The following is a 14,293-nucleotide window of genomic DNA, read 5'->3' as shown; positions in this document are numbered from 1 at the left end:
TTTCCTACAAATATATATACAAGTGTCTGACTCCCCCAGGCATGGACGCAGACGTAAACATGACAAAGAAACCATGTGTTATTTTAAATTGTTGAAAGAGAAAGGTGTCATTAGCCTAAATGGCATGTGAAACGAAGAGAAAGGTGTCATTAGCCTAAATGGCAGATAGTCTGATGACTACATGACATGATGCGATGGTGGCTAGCCATGCAAACCATGCCTTTGGTGTACTTGCATTAATTATAAGATACAGATATCGTGCCGTTGAGGGACACGAAACAACTATGGTTTGATGTTGCACGTGCATAGGTGCTCACAGGAAGGAATTCGGAGGCCAGGGAGTCTTGTGCGTTGTTGACGTCCTAAATTTAAAAATTAATAGGTTTGTTGATGATAGCTTGTTGCCATCGAAAAAATCCAAAAAATCCATATATTATCACGGGAGCGTTTTGGTGTTTAGTCTGATAACATCGAAGATGTTTGATGCTATTGATAGTCTATCAATGCCATCGAAGTGCCATCAAAGTATCATTGAACGATCACGTATACTTACACAAAATTGCATAAGTATGGGATTTGTTTTCTATTTCGATTGTAATTTTCATAGAGGCTATATATATGGGTATAAGTGAGAATAGGGTGAACATGTTCCTCCAAAAGGTGAGTGAATTCCCTTGGCATGGGCTCAAGTATAAAATACCAATAAATGACAATATTCTCAGCTTGGAATTTCAATTCCTGTAAGATGTTGCGGCTATTGCCAGTCTCAATTTGAATATGGAGTTCATATTTTCAGCAATGGTCATATAACCAAACATGTTTGGAATTATTCAGTCTGGTAATGGAGATTCCATTTGCTCCTAAATTTTCCTTACACTCTTGCTGTCTTGCATGGTTTGTCTTGCATGGTTTAGACAGGCTTCAATGTCTTCATTCCAATTGAAGCATTGTGCAACTCTTCTTCTGTTTTATATTTATTGGGAGCTTCGGAAGGAAAGGAATTAGAGGAAAATCGAACGTAAATCCTATTCATGTTGGATCATACGTTTGAAAATTATTTCTTGGGTTTGTCACAGCTAGATGATAAGTGTGTATGAGCATAGTTGCAACTTGCAACTTTTCTTCCTCTCTATCTCTAGACATTTTTCAGATTCCTCTTAGGCCATCAGTTAAGGAAAATATTTCTTACAAGTTTACCTGTGCTCGATAAAATTATTTAAAGCTTAACGATGATGGTGTTTCCCAAGGTAATCGCATCGCACTGCCGCATAAACAATGGATCCGCTGGACTAGATGAGCAACCTTCTCTGGAAAGGAATAGTGAAAAGCCATGTCACTTGGAACGGAACTGTAAGCTTACTTACCTTCTAGTAAGACCACTTTGGTAAGCAAAATTCGTTCAATCGTTAAGCGTCACGAGCTTACGCCAATAAGGGCGGGATCAAGCTTGAAAGGAATGGACGGGCGTGGGCTTAATAGTGAACGCAGCCTAGAATATTGAGTGGGGGTGGGGTGGTCTTAAAAAGAATGATGGAAATTTTTATTTTTATCTTTTTCCCGGGGGGGAGGGGGGGGAGTCTTTTTCGTTTCTTTCTCTAAATTTTTTTGGTCAGACCATTAATACAGTTGTGGAGGGTGGTCTATTCTCATTGGCTTGACTCTTTGTTATGAATTGGGTGGTTGAACTTAACTGTAGAAAGTTATTAGAATATGCACTAGATTTTTTATTTTTATTTTTTAAGAGTAAATCAGGATGGACTGTAGCACCTGTACCATCTTTTTTTTTTTTGGAAAATGATCTATTTTTTTAATATAAACAGTCAAAGTACAAAAACTAAACTTTCGGGTGGGCTCCACATAAAACTCGAGGCCCTACCTATCATATCACCTAAACAACAAACTGAAAATGGAAACATAAGAAGCATCGTAGAACTACTCAAGCAAAGAAAATAGAGCACCGCCACTAGCCTCTCCTAGCAATAGACCAAGAACAACCAAAGAAACACAAGGACTACACCAATCCAAAATGGAACTGCACAAAATGAAGAACAACTAGGAGCCGCTAACCATCCGTGTCACGCCCCAAACTTGGAGACCGGGCTCACAAAATTCCTGATTGCCAAATCCGATGCTGACAGCCTCCGTAGTACCCCATTCTCGGCTCCCAGCGTATATACGCCAGATTCCGATCCTACGATCCTACAAGGAAGATTTTTTTTCAATGTACATTTACTCGTAATGAGCATAACCACAAGATTACCCAAATCACCAAGGCAACATCATCATCACATATCCACTAATATAATCGTTTGAGTACAATACTAAAAAGGAAATACATATATAAAATAAATCAAAGCTCCAGAAGACCGCTGCACGCTCCAAGCTCAATGCTGCTGCAACCTAACATCACCTACACGCATCTATCATGCATAAGCTTATAGAAAGCTTAGTGGGTGGTGTAAGTGTGTGCATATATTAAATGTCAAGTAAGAAATATCAGAGTAATTAGAGTAAGCGGAAATACTAAGAAGCCCATAATCATACAACATCATAAATACTGGCAAGATCATAAATCATACGATATTAGAGTAATGCGAAAACATGCTGATAGGCCCATAAATACCATCAGCCTTATTCAGGATATGCAATGCAAGAATATAATAAACCAATATCATATACTAAGGAAGTAATGTAAATCACCTATGCAATGGGGAGACATAGTAAGCCAAATATCAGATACCGAAGCAAGGTAGATCAGCTATACAATGTGGAGACATAGTGAGCCAAATATCAGATGCTGAAGGTGCAATGCAATATGCGGTGCGAATGAAATGACAAAGCTGGAGTGAAGTCAGGATGATAGTATATAGTATCACAAGCTACGGGGTCCATCACAAGAGACTTCTATCCAAACCAGTCCCATACCTAAATTTGGATAACCAGACTCAATATAGTAGACTCCTGATCTCAGGTTAGTCGCGCGCCCAACCGAAATCCTGGCCATGCGAAGGAACACAACAATTAGTTGCTCATCACCAGTCTGAGTGGATAGTGAATGAAATGAATGTATGAACATGCAACTCCTACTCAATAAGTCCACATATCAGTATGGTTCCTCTCTAGAAAATCACCGAGGTCTATTACACTCCAAATCAAGTTGCCGCCCCATCACGCGCAACAAGGTGAGTGGAAGAGACCTCACTATCCGCCTGCCAATATCGAGCCCGGCTTGTCGATAGCGGACCCATTCCTAGAGCTGGTCAAACTCAGCCTAGCATTACCCCCTTCCTCTCGGGCAGGTAAGACCATACTCCCTTCTAACCGACCATGACACAGTGGGAGACGCGGCCTAACGGTATACGGCCCTCATGCGCTCGTGCATCCACTCGGTCTAAATGTTGGAGTAACCTCTGGAACCAAGAGAGTTTAGGGACTTTCACCTATGGATATCTATAGCACCTCATGTAGAACAGATTTTCAGTGCCCCATATGGCCATCCACAATATGCCTATGGAGGCTACAGTCCTGATGTCGCTAGGGCACACAATGTAAGATGTATGAGTCATACAATCCAGTCATGCATCAACCCTGCGCATACCGTGCGCTCATGTGAGACAACCTCCGCCTATCAGGGAGTCTCATAACAATTTGCCTAATGAAATATGCAATGGTCAATCACATCTCATAACAAACATGCAGATGATGTGTATGAGCATGTATCATGATGCTATACATGATTACCGAGCATAATCAATGACCGGCATCGACAATCGATCTCAACAATGTGGACATTTAACCAACATTGCCCTCAAGGAATGACCCACATAAAGCCTAATATATAGTAGACTGATAGCCTCACACAAGGACCTAATATACAACACCATGGGCTTTACTCAAGGGCCACATATACACAACAGGTGGGCCCTGCTCATGAGCTTCGAATACATGACATGTGGGCCCTACACATGGGTCACAAATACATCAGATGCGTCATACATGATGGGCCTAATACATATCACAATGGCCTTGCCCATAGGCCACGAATACACCACAATGGGCCTTACCCATGGGCCATGAATACATCACAGTAGGCCTCAACTACAGTTCGCATATACATCATATAGGTCTCGACAATCAGAATCGACACTCAAAATTGGCCTCGACAATCGGAATCAGCCTATACAATCGACCTCGACAATTGGAATCGGCTTCGATACTCGGCCTCGACAATCGGGATCAATTGATAATCATAGTCAGCAAATTGGTCACGACAATCGGGATCGATCGATAATTAGAGTCGGCAAATCGGTCACGACAATCGGGTCGATCGATAATCAGAGTCGGCAAATAGATCACGACAATCAGGATCGATCGATAATCAAAATCGGCAAATCGGCCACATCAATCGAATCGTTCAATAATCAGAATCGGCAAATCGGTCACGACAATCGGATCGATCGATAATCAAAATTGGCAAATCAGTCACGACAATCGGGTCGATCGATAATTAGAGTCGGCAAATTGGTCACAACAATCGGGATCGATCTGTAATCAGAGTCGACAAATCGTTCATGACAATCGAGATCGATCGATAATCAGAGTCAGAAAATCAGTCACGACAATCGGGTCGATCGATAATCGAATCGGCAAATAGATCACGATAATCGGGATCGATCGATAATCAAAATCGGCCGTGATAATCGAAATCGATAATCAGAATCGGCAAATCGGTCACGACAATCGGATCGATCAATAATCAGAGTCGGCAAATCGGTCACGACAATCGAGATCGATCGATAATCAGAGCGACAAATCGGTCATGACAATCGGGATTGATCGATAATCAGAGTCCGCAAATCGGTCACGATAATCGAGATCGATCGATAATTAGAGTCGGCAAATCAGTCACGACAATCGAGATCGATCGATAATTAGAGTCAACAAATCGGTCACGACAATCGAGATCGATCGATAATTAGAGTGAACAAATCGGTCACGTCAATCGGGATCGATCGATAATTAGAGTCGGCAAATCGGTCACGTCTATCGGATCTATCGATAATCAGCACTCGACCAAGACAAATAAGAATCGGTAATCGGCCTCGATCGATAATCAGCCTCGATCGGTATCAGGCAATTGGCCAAGACAAATTAGAATCGGTAATCGGCCTCGATCAACAATCGACTAAGACAAATCAAAATCAGTAATCGGCCTCGATCGATAATCAACACTCGACAAAGACAATTCAGAATCGGTAATCGGCCTTAATCGGTAATCAGTCTTGATCGGTAATCAGCCTCGATCGGTATTCGACAATCGGCCAAGACAAATCAGCATATAAACAAGGCGAGGTCCATTGATGAACAGCCGATCATCCGTAATGTAAAGATTGGCCCTCGGCCGTGGTTATATCAAATCCAATAGCACGGAGCCATCCATCTATGTGAATGGGGCCCACTTATCTGGGTTAACCCACAAGATAATTATGACAATGGCCTAATAAGGCTTAAGGGAAAGTCACAATGCGGACATCTAACCATCATTGCCCATCAATGTGGCCATTTAACCAACATTGCTCCCAAGCAGTGGCCCACATAGAGTTAAACATAAATTGGGCCCACGGCCTCATACAAGGCCTAATATGCAACACAATGGGCCTTAGTCAAGAGCCACATATACACAAAGGTGGGCCCTGCACATGGGCCTCAAATACATCATTCGGGCCACAACCCATGAGCTTCAAACACACAATCGGTGGCCCTACACATGGGCCTAATACAATCAAGTGGGCCCCATACCTGGGCCTCTAATATGTATCTCAATGAGTCTCAACCCATGGGCCCCAAATACATCACGACAGGCCTCGAACCATGGGCCTAATACAATCAAGTGGGCCTCGACCCATGGGCCTCTAATATGTATCTCAATGAGTCTCAACCCATGGGCCCCAAATACACAGTAAGTGGGCCTTACACATGGGCCTCATATACATTAAATGGGCTTCATCAATGGGCCATACTAATGGGCCTCATACACATCAAGTGGGCTGCATCAATGGACCGCACTAATGGGCCGCATCATGTGGGCGTCAAATACGTCAAATGGGCCGCACCAATGTGGGCCTAATACATATCACAATGGGCCTTACCCATAGACCACGAATACATCACAATGGGTCTTGCCCATAGGCCTCGATTATATAACAAGTGAGACCTGCATAGGCTTCAAATGGGCCTCATTGGATGTGCAGCGGATACAACATGCATCACGGTGGCCCTTACAGGGATGAAACACCTACATCATGTGGGCCCAGCAATGTCTCATGCTGACAATGTGGACCGCACACACATCACAGTAGGCCACACCATTATTTATGCAAATCAACACCGTCTAAACATTGCCCAACACTATCCAACACCGTCCAGCACAATCTGAACAGTGTGGATGAAATAAATACATCAAGTGGTGGTGATCCATGGATGCACGGTATGGATAAGACACGTACCACATGATCAAACACACTTATCATGCGTGAGCGGCATAGCTGTTATAAGGCACAACAGCCAATCAGCTTCCCACTGTCCACTCCCTGGACGGTGAGGATATAACACATCCAACATGATAGGCCCCACACCTTATACGTGCAAAACGTGCAGGGTGGGTCCCACGGTCCCAGACATTAGGCGGTGTGGATAAACTCATAAATCATGGTGGTGTCCCATGAAGGGAAGTGTGTTTACAACACATCAATGTAGGGCCCCACCTGCTAGGCTAGTTGGGTGGACGGCATGAAGGGAACATGCATCAGGTGGGGTCCACATGATCTGGACGGTATGGCTGTAAATCACATACATCATGATCGTCCCACACAACATGTGGACGGCTGAGATGAAACAATCATACCACGGTGGGGTCCACAGGACTGGTGACGTTACTGCAGTAGCATTAGTTGCTGCAAGGTATACCAGCAAACCCATCCAGCAGGTGGGTCCCACATGGGGCCCACCACTTACACGTATGCCATGTATATATATATATATATATATATATATATCAATAGATATTATACTTTATTAATTTTCTTTTATATCCCCTTTTTTTTTGCTTATACTCCAGCGCCCAACGTCCTGGACGGACGTTCTGGATGAAATACTATCATCTGGTGGGTCCCACGCTGACGTGGCCCACCAGGGTTTGGATCTGACTGATATTTGTATTGTCCCTTCGTCCGGGCCTGTTGGACCATCTAGCAGGTCCTGATCTGTCTGGATTACATGGACAAAACACCACATCAAGGTGGGCTCCACGTGGTGGAGATGGATGGACGGTGTTGGGTATAGCAGGTACCTCGTGATCGGGGCCCTAGCTGATGCCATTCAGCCGAGAGCTGCATGGGCCCCACTGAAATTACTGACGCTATTACCACAGCAGCTATATGTTGCTGTGTAGCCGTGGGACCCACAGAACTTGCTGGTTATCAGTACAGCAGCTACTGCTGCATGGTGTGGCCTACCGGCCCACCATCCAGATGAACGGCTGAGATATAATACATAAATCAAGATGGCCCACGGCTGGACAGCACCTATCTCAGGTGGGTACCACCGTCCAGTCCATCTAGACGGTGTGGAATAACATATACATCATAAGTCCACATAGGTGGACGGTGTGGATCAACATCAAGGTGGGCCACAAAATGGAGAGAGAGAGAGAGAGGGAGGGAGGGACCCCGCCACTATGGGCCCTCCCTATACAATGCATACATCAAGATGGGTCCCACCACAAGTGGGCCATCAAATCATCAAAAATCATACAAAAACCACTCACCTTAGATCCCTTCTTCCTTCTTCCACCAATGTATGATAGAGCTCCAATAGGCACAACTTCAACGGTTAGGATGATCTTTGGATGGTGGAGATGGGAGGTAGGAAAGTGGGCCACAAAAGCTCTCCCATGGAAGCTTGCTTGGACGTGGGAGGCTTGCTTGAAGAATGAGAAAGAGAGATGAGAGAGAAGTGTAAGAGAGAGAGATGGGTGTGATGGGTGTGAGTGAGTGAAGTGTACTTGTGTAAGAGAAAGTTGACTTTAGAGGAGGGGTGGTTGTACTTGGGGATGGGTGAGTGATGGAGTGTGATGTGTACTTTGATTGATGGGATTGATGGGATTGATGTGATGGGTTCTCTCAGGATTTGCAACGAGCGGCGCTTTCTTCGAACTGAACGTGGGCCCACATCTCCTGGCCAGGGTACTGCATCAACGTGTAAGACGCAACATCAGAACCGCGGCGACGGCGTGGTCGCACTGGTACAAGTCTCGGGTCACGCCGATTTTGATATATGGGACACGACTCAGGATCATGCGCAAATGCCGATAATAGATTGCGGGTCGTCGAAATTTGACCGGGAGGACTGCGGAAGCCTACGGAATGATACGGTCTAGGACACTGGCCTTACAATCCGCATGCCAGCCACATGTCACAGAAGGAATAGCAGCACCTTGCAGACAGAAGACGAAAACCCCTGCCAAAGAACTCCCACAATTCAGCACCTCCCCAAGTCCTCAGACCAGGTTCTGATGAATATATGAGGGCAATACTCCTCTAGCCTCATCCACTACTTGCTGCTTGCTCCTGCTCCACAACTCCCCTAGAGGCACACTGAGGCAAAATGATATTTGAACAAAGAAGAGCCAAAACGGGCAGGATCCTCAGTCCATGGCCTGCTTCGCCTAGTGAATCTATACAGAGGGGATCAAAGAAAGATTTCTAATAGCGCCTAAACCTGTTTTGTCCAGAAGAAAATGGCCCTTAACAATCCGAGGAAGAGAGGTAACATCACGAAAAATTCTGTTGGCTTGAGACTTGCTACCTTCTTTAGCTAGGCCGTCAGCCAGACTATTTGCTTCTCTTGGGATATAGGATACCCGAAAAGAACCCCGAGAGCTTAGCTTTTTAATTCTAGACAACCAATAGTTCCATTTCTAGAAGATGGAGGAATTCCCCTTTAAACATCCCACCACCCAATTGGAATCTGACTCAACAAGCACTCTCGAGAGAGTGAGAGATAAGCAAAATTTCATGCCGTCATAAAGTGGTCACAACTCAGCCTTGTTGTTAGAGGCTTCTCCATAACCGCTAACATAAGCAAAAAGCATATTGCCGAGGTGATATCTACAAATCCCACCACCACCAGCAGGACCTGGATTGGAGAGAGCAAACCCGTCTACGTTTAATTTGAACCAACCATCTAAAGGCTTGATCCATCTAACTATATAAAAGTTTTGGGCGGGGCGGGAAGAGATGGCTTGAAAGAGGGCTGGAGGATCGATGGGACTTGAGGAACAATGCTGGAGATTTCTAGTGATCTGGAAGAAGGAGATCTCCAACCACCATTTAATCTTTAAAATAATACCTGAAACAGAAAATGCCTTGTTGTCGTACCTCGCTCCATTCCTAGCTTTCCAAATCTCCCACAAGATGAAGGTCGGGGCTAGCCAAAGACCCACAGGGGTCTGTGCCACCACCAATGAAGCTGGTCCTAGATCGAGGCCTAATGAAACAGCAACACCCCAAAAATTCCAACAGACCAAGCCCTAGCATTCTCTGCCAGTGAACCAGCGATGAACAGGTGGGAAAGAGATTCAGCTTAAGGGAAGGATTCAGGCCCATCTCCACAACATATACATTTTGAGGGTAGCTGGATCCCCCTTTTTTTAATAAGGGCATCGAAGGGCAAAGCCCCATGCATTAACCTCCACATAAAAATGGAGATTTTTTTAAGAATCTTTGGATGCTAGATTTTTTTGGCCCAAGGAGATCTCTGGCCGCTATCTCTGCCAATCGTCCAGGCCGACTTAATGGAGAATTTACCTGGGCTCGAGCAGCCATAGGAGCCTATCATCCACATCGGAAGTGCAGAAGTCACCCTGATTAATAGAGGCCTTTAACCAACCAGGAAGAGGTGTTGGGGCAACCATCTTGAGACCATCTCTGCCAATAAAATCTGCAACTCTCTGGCCCTTCATAGAGGATGAAACATGAATCAAAGGTAAAGAGTCCAGGGGGCCCAGCCCAGTCCAATTGTTTTTCCACATGTTGCAGCTACCACAACCCACCTCCCATTGTGCATGCATGTCCAAAATGGGGAAGAGGCCCCCAAGAATCTTTCAGATCGGAGAAGCCCCCGCTGAGATGCTTCTAGGAATAGAACTTGCCTCAGACTGCAAATATTTTGACCGGATGAACTCACCCCAGAGGCTACCGCCCTTCCCAAACCTGGCCTCCCATGCTAATTTTAGCTTCAAGGCTTTCACCACATCCTTTAATTTCCTAACTCCAAGACCACCCTCCTCCTTCAACATGGCAAGGATGCTCCACTTCCTCTAGTGAAGCCGTTGTTTGCCATCCTTCCAACCCTAGAAGAAATTAGCAAACATGTTTTCCACTTCCTTTAGGATTTTCTTGGGAACCACTGAGGCTGCAATGGTGTGGACGGGGATCCCGCTGAGAACATAAGAGATCAGCACCAATCTCCAGGCCTGGGAAAGAACTCTGGCTTTCCAACCTTAAACCTTGGCTGCCATTTTATTAATCAGATAGGAGAATGAGTTACATTTAATTCTCCCTTTCACTATGAGGACTCCCAGGTAACAGAAAACACCAGAAGCTTTCCAGATCCTGAGGATTTGTTCGATGTGCCAAATCCTGGCAACAGACAGCTTGGTTGAGCATTGGAATGAGCTCTTCCTCTGGTTGACTCTCTGGCCTGACACTGTTTGGTAGTTTTTGATGAAATTTTTAACCACATAAAGAGACGAGCTAGAGCCATTGAGAAATTAAACTGTGTCATTTACATAAAGCAGATGAGAGATTTGCTTGTAGCCGCTTTTAAGCTTAAATGGGGAGCACAAACCACTGGAAAATAACTTAGATAGGCCCCTACTGAACACTTCTGAGGCGAGGATGAAAAGAGTAGGGGAAAGAGGGTCGCCTTGCCTCAAGCCTCTAGAGGATTTGAAGAAACCACAACACACCCCATTAACAAGAATAGAGAACTAGTTATTATTTCAACAGGATTCAACCATCTGGACCCAGCTGGTAGTGAACCCAAATTTCAGCGGGACCTGTATAAGAAAATCACATTCAACCCTATCATAGGCCTTTTCCATATTAAGCTTCATAACTATATTAACCTCACACACTTTCCTATCAATATCTCTGAAAATTTCCTAGCCAAGGGCGATATTTTCCACTATAGAATGGCCCCTAACAAAAGGCCCCTGCTCCAGAGAAACTAATTTCAGAAGAAGAGTACCCAGCCTGCCAACTAATATTTTGGCAAAGATCTTGTAGACTACATTACAGATACTTATTGACCTGTAATCAGCGAAGGACTCTGCATCGGTCTTGTTCGGCACTAAGCAGACGAGAGTGGAGGTGAAGGCCCAAGGCAAAATGCCCCCTTGGAAAAAATCAACAACTGCTTTGTAGATATCATTATTGATGGTACTCTAACAACCAGCAAAGAAGGCTCTAAAGATACCATCCAGCCCCGGAGCCCCATCTTTAGGAAGTGAAGAAACTGCCTATTTAACCTCATCGATGGAGGGAACACTCATCAATAGCAGATTATCATCCTCAGTGATAAGGGAAGGAATGTAGTCTAGCAGCCTGTTTGCAGCTGAGGAAGAACTAGGAACGGAATCTGTGTACAGCAATGATTCCAGAAAAATGACCGCTTCCTTTTAAATGGTGGGGTGATCTGTTACTGTTCCTCTATCCCCCAAATGGATTTCTTAGATCCCCAGCCTTCAAACTTTATCTGTAGCCGAGAGGTGAAAGAACTTCGTGTTCCTATCACCTTCATCTAACCAACTGTTGCGAGCCTTTTGTTTCAAGAAGATTTCTTCTGCGAGTTCCATCTTGGCAAGGTTCTGCTTGGCTTCTTCAATTGCAACTGAGTTGATCTCTGAATTGGATTGGGCGTAGTCTTCCAGCATGGCCAGATCATGTTCATCTTTCTTAAGATTAATAAAGATGTTTCCAAATACTTCCTTGTTCCACACCTTCAACCACATTTTAGCCTTCTTTAATTTCAGCAATAGATTTACCATGGGTAGAGGAGACATATCTACAACCCAAGCGTCTTCAATGACTTAGAGGAAAGACCCGTCTAAGAGCCACATCCTTTAGAAATGAAAGGGCCTAGGGATCGAGGGAGCAGCCCTGGGAAAGGACATGCATCAAGAGCAGGGCATGATCAGAATTCAATATGGGGAGGTGATTAACTGAGCATCCAGGGAAGGTGTAAACCCAATCTGCATTGTAGGGGATCCTATCCAGCCTAGCCCAAACCCGCGAGCTGCCGGTTTGGTTATTACACCAGGTAAATCTGTTGCCAACGGATCCAGCATCCAGGAGTCCCACCTTATCAATAGCTTCTCTGAATTCACGTGCACTCTCTAAATCTTGGTTCCTATAGCCTAGCCTCTCAGAAGAGTCAAGGACCAGATTGAAGTCGCTATAAACTGCCCACGGCCCGATAGATCCTGAAGAGAGCCTCCAAGGATCCCCAGAGGAGTCTCTTGCTATATCTGGAGCATTTTGCATAGACAAAGGATAACCTGCGAGTGTCCAGAAGATTCTGCGAACAAACATCTAAAGACACGATTTGATTAGTCTTGTCTATAACTGAGACATTAAGATCATTCTTGTGCAAGATCCAGATCTTGCCACCCTCACTATCATTAGAGATGGATGAGTGGAATCCAAGTTTAAGCCCAATTCCCACTCTTCTACTATCTCTAGCCGTTGGCTCTAGGATGGCCACAATCGAGGGATTATGACCCCGAATAAGCCTACACATAGTCCAGATCATGTCTGCATTGGCCATGCCCCGTGAATTCTAGATAAGAATGCTATCCATCAAAAACATTTCCTGTATAGCCAGCCTTCTTCTTCAGCAAGTTAATCCTTTTCATCCAGCCTGCAGATCCTGCTAGATCGAGTGTCGACTCTATTCTCTATTTGTTCAGGCAATTCTTCTATCCCATGGGCCAAGGTAGAGGATTCTCTACTCCCCTGAGAAGGAATAATTCTCTCTCTAGTAGGTGGAATCACCTCTAGAGTCGGTCGATCTCCTCCCCTGGTATTGGATTTACCTACTTCTCTCTGATAGCGATTGAATTGAGGTCCCGCATCACTGTGGGCTATCTGATATGGAGACAGGTCTATAGTTAGATCTAGTTGTCTGTAAACAAACATGCAGCCATCTATTAGGCCCTTAAGAGGCGGAGAATTCCTTCCCATCTCTTGTTGTGGCTCGGGGGTGAGATCAGGGGATTTCCTTAAAATGAAATCTCTACCAAGAAACCTATTCTCCTTGGGGCTAACAGGAGAATTTCCTGGTGATCTAGTTAAGCTTAGAAAGAGGCTCTTATTCCTTACAAGACTAGCCTGAGGAAGTGGATATCATAGAACTGAAGCACAGGCAGATTGTTTGGAGTTTGGACGTCAGGGCTAAGAGCAACAACAACCTGATCCTGGTTTAAAATGTGCACCTGATTGGCTGCATGAATACCTTCAATTGAAGGAAGATACTCAGGCGAGAGCCTCCCACCAAGCTGTTGAGTCCTACTATTTACTATAGCAAAGGAGATGAATCTAGTCTGGGTCGCGGATCCCTTTCTAATGATCTATAGTTGGTAGGTCCACCAATGGGATGGATTCTGGGACAATAATACCGACCAATAGTCGGGACTCTCCCTTGTTGGAGAAACTTCCGCGATTGTATCCTTGCTTGGAGCGGATCGGTGTGGAGCTACTATATTAATTAGAGAGGAATCTCGATTCTCCTCAGCATTATGTCGAACTGATTGTACCCTAATATCCTGTTTTTTGCTAGAGCTAGTTGTTGCACAATCCTTCCCATTGAAAATGCCTGATTCAGGATTTTGCCTTTGCAACCTGCAATTCAGTCGCTGAAAACCGCTGTTGGAGACTCATTCCTTCACTTTACCAGCAATGCATGTCTCGCGAGATTGGTTGTCCATCATCTCTCCTTCAAGCTGCGCCCAGATCATGTAGGATTTACCAACCACATCAAGCTGAATGGGAGAGAGGAAGGGCAACCCCACCATCTTGATAATCTTTACCCTGGCAAACATCTGAAAATTTCCAAATCTGGAAAAGGTATCTAATTGAATCACCTCTCCATAAGAGCTCCCCAAGTCGCGGATCATTGAGTCGAACCATGCGTGTGCTGGGATCCCGAAGAGTCAGATCCAAGTTTCTTCTCC

Source organism: Magnolia sinica, chromosome 18, assembly GCF_029962835.1.
Source record: "Magnolia sinica isolate HGM2019 chromosome 18, MsV1, whole genome shotgun sequence".
Taxonomy (NCBI): Eukaryota; Viridiplantae; Streptophyta; class Magnoliopsida; order Magnoliales; family Magnoliaceae; genus Magnolia; species Magnolia sinica.
The sequence above is the reverse complement of the archived record's forward strand: the minus strand, read 5'-3'. Positions refer to the sequence as shown.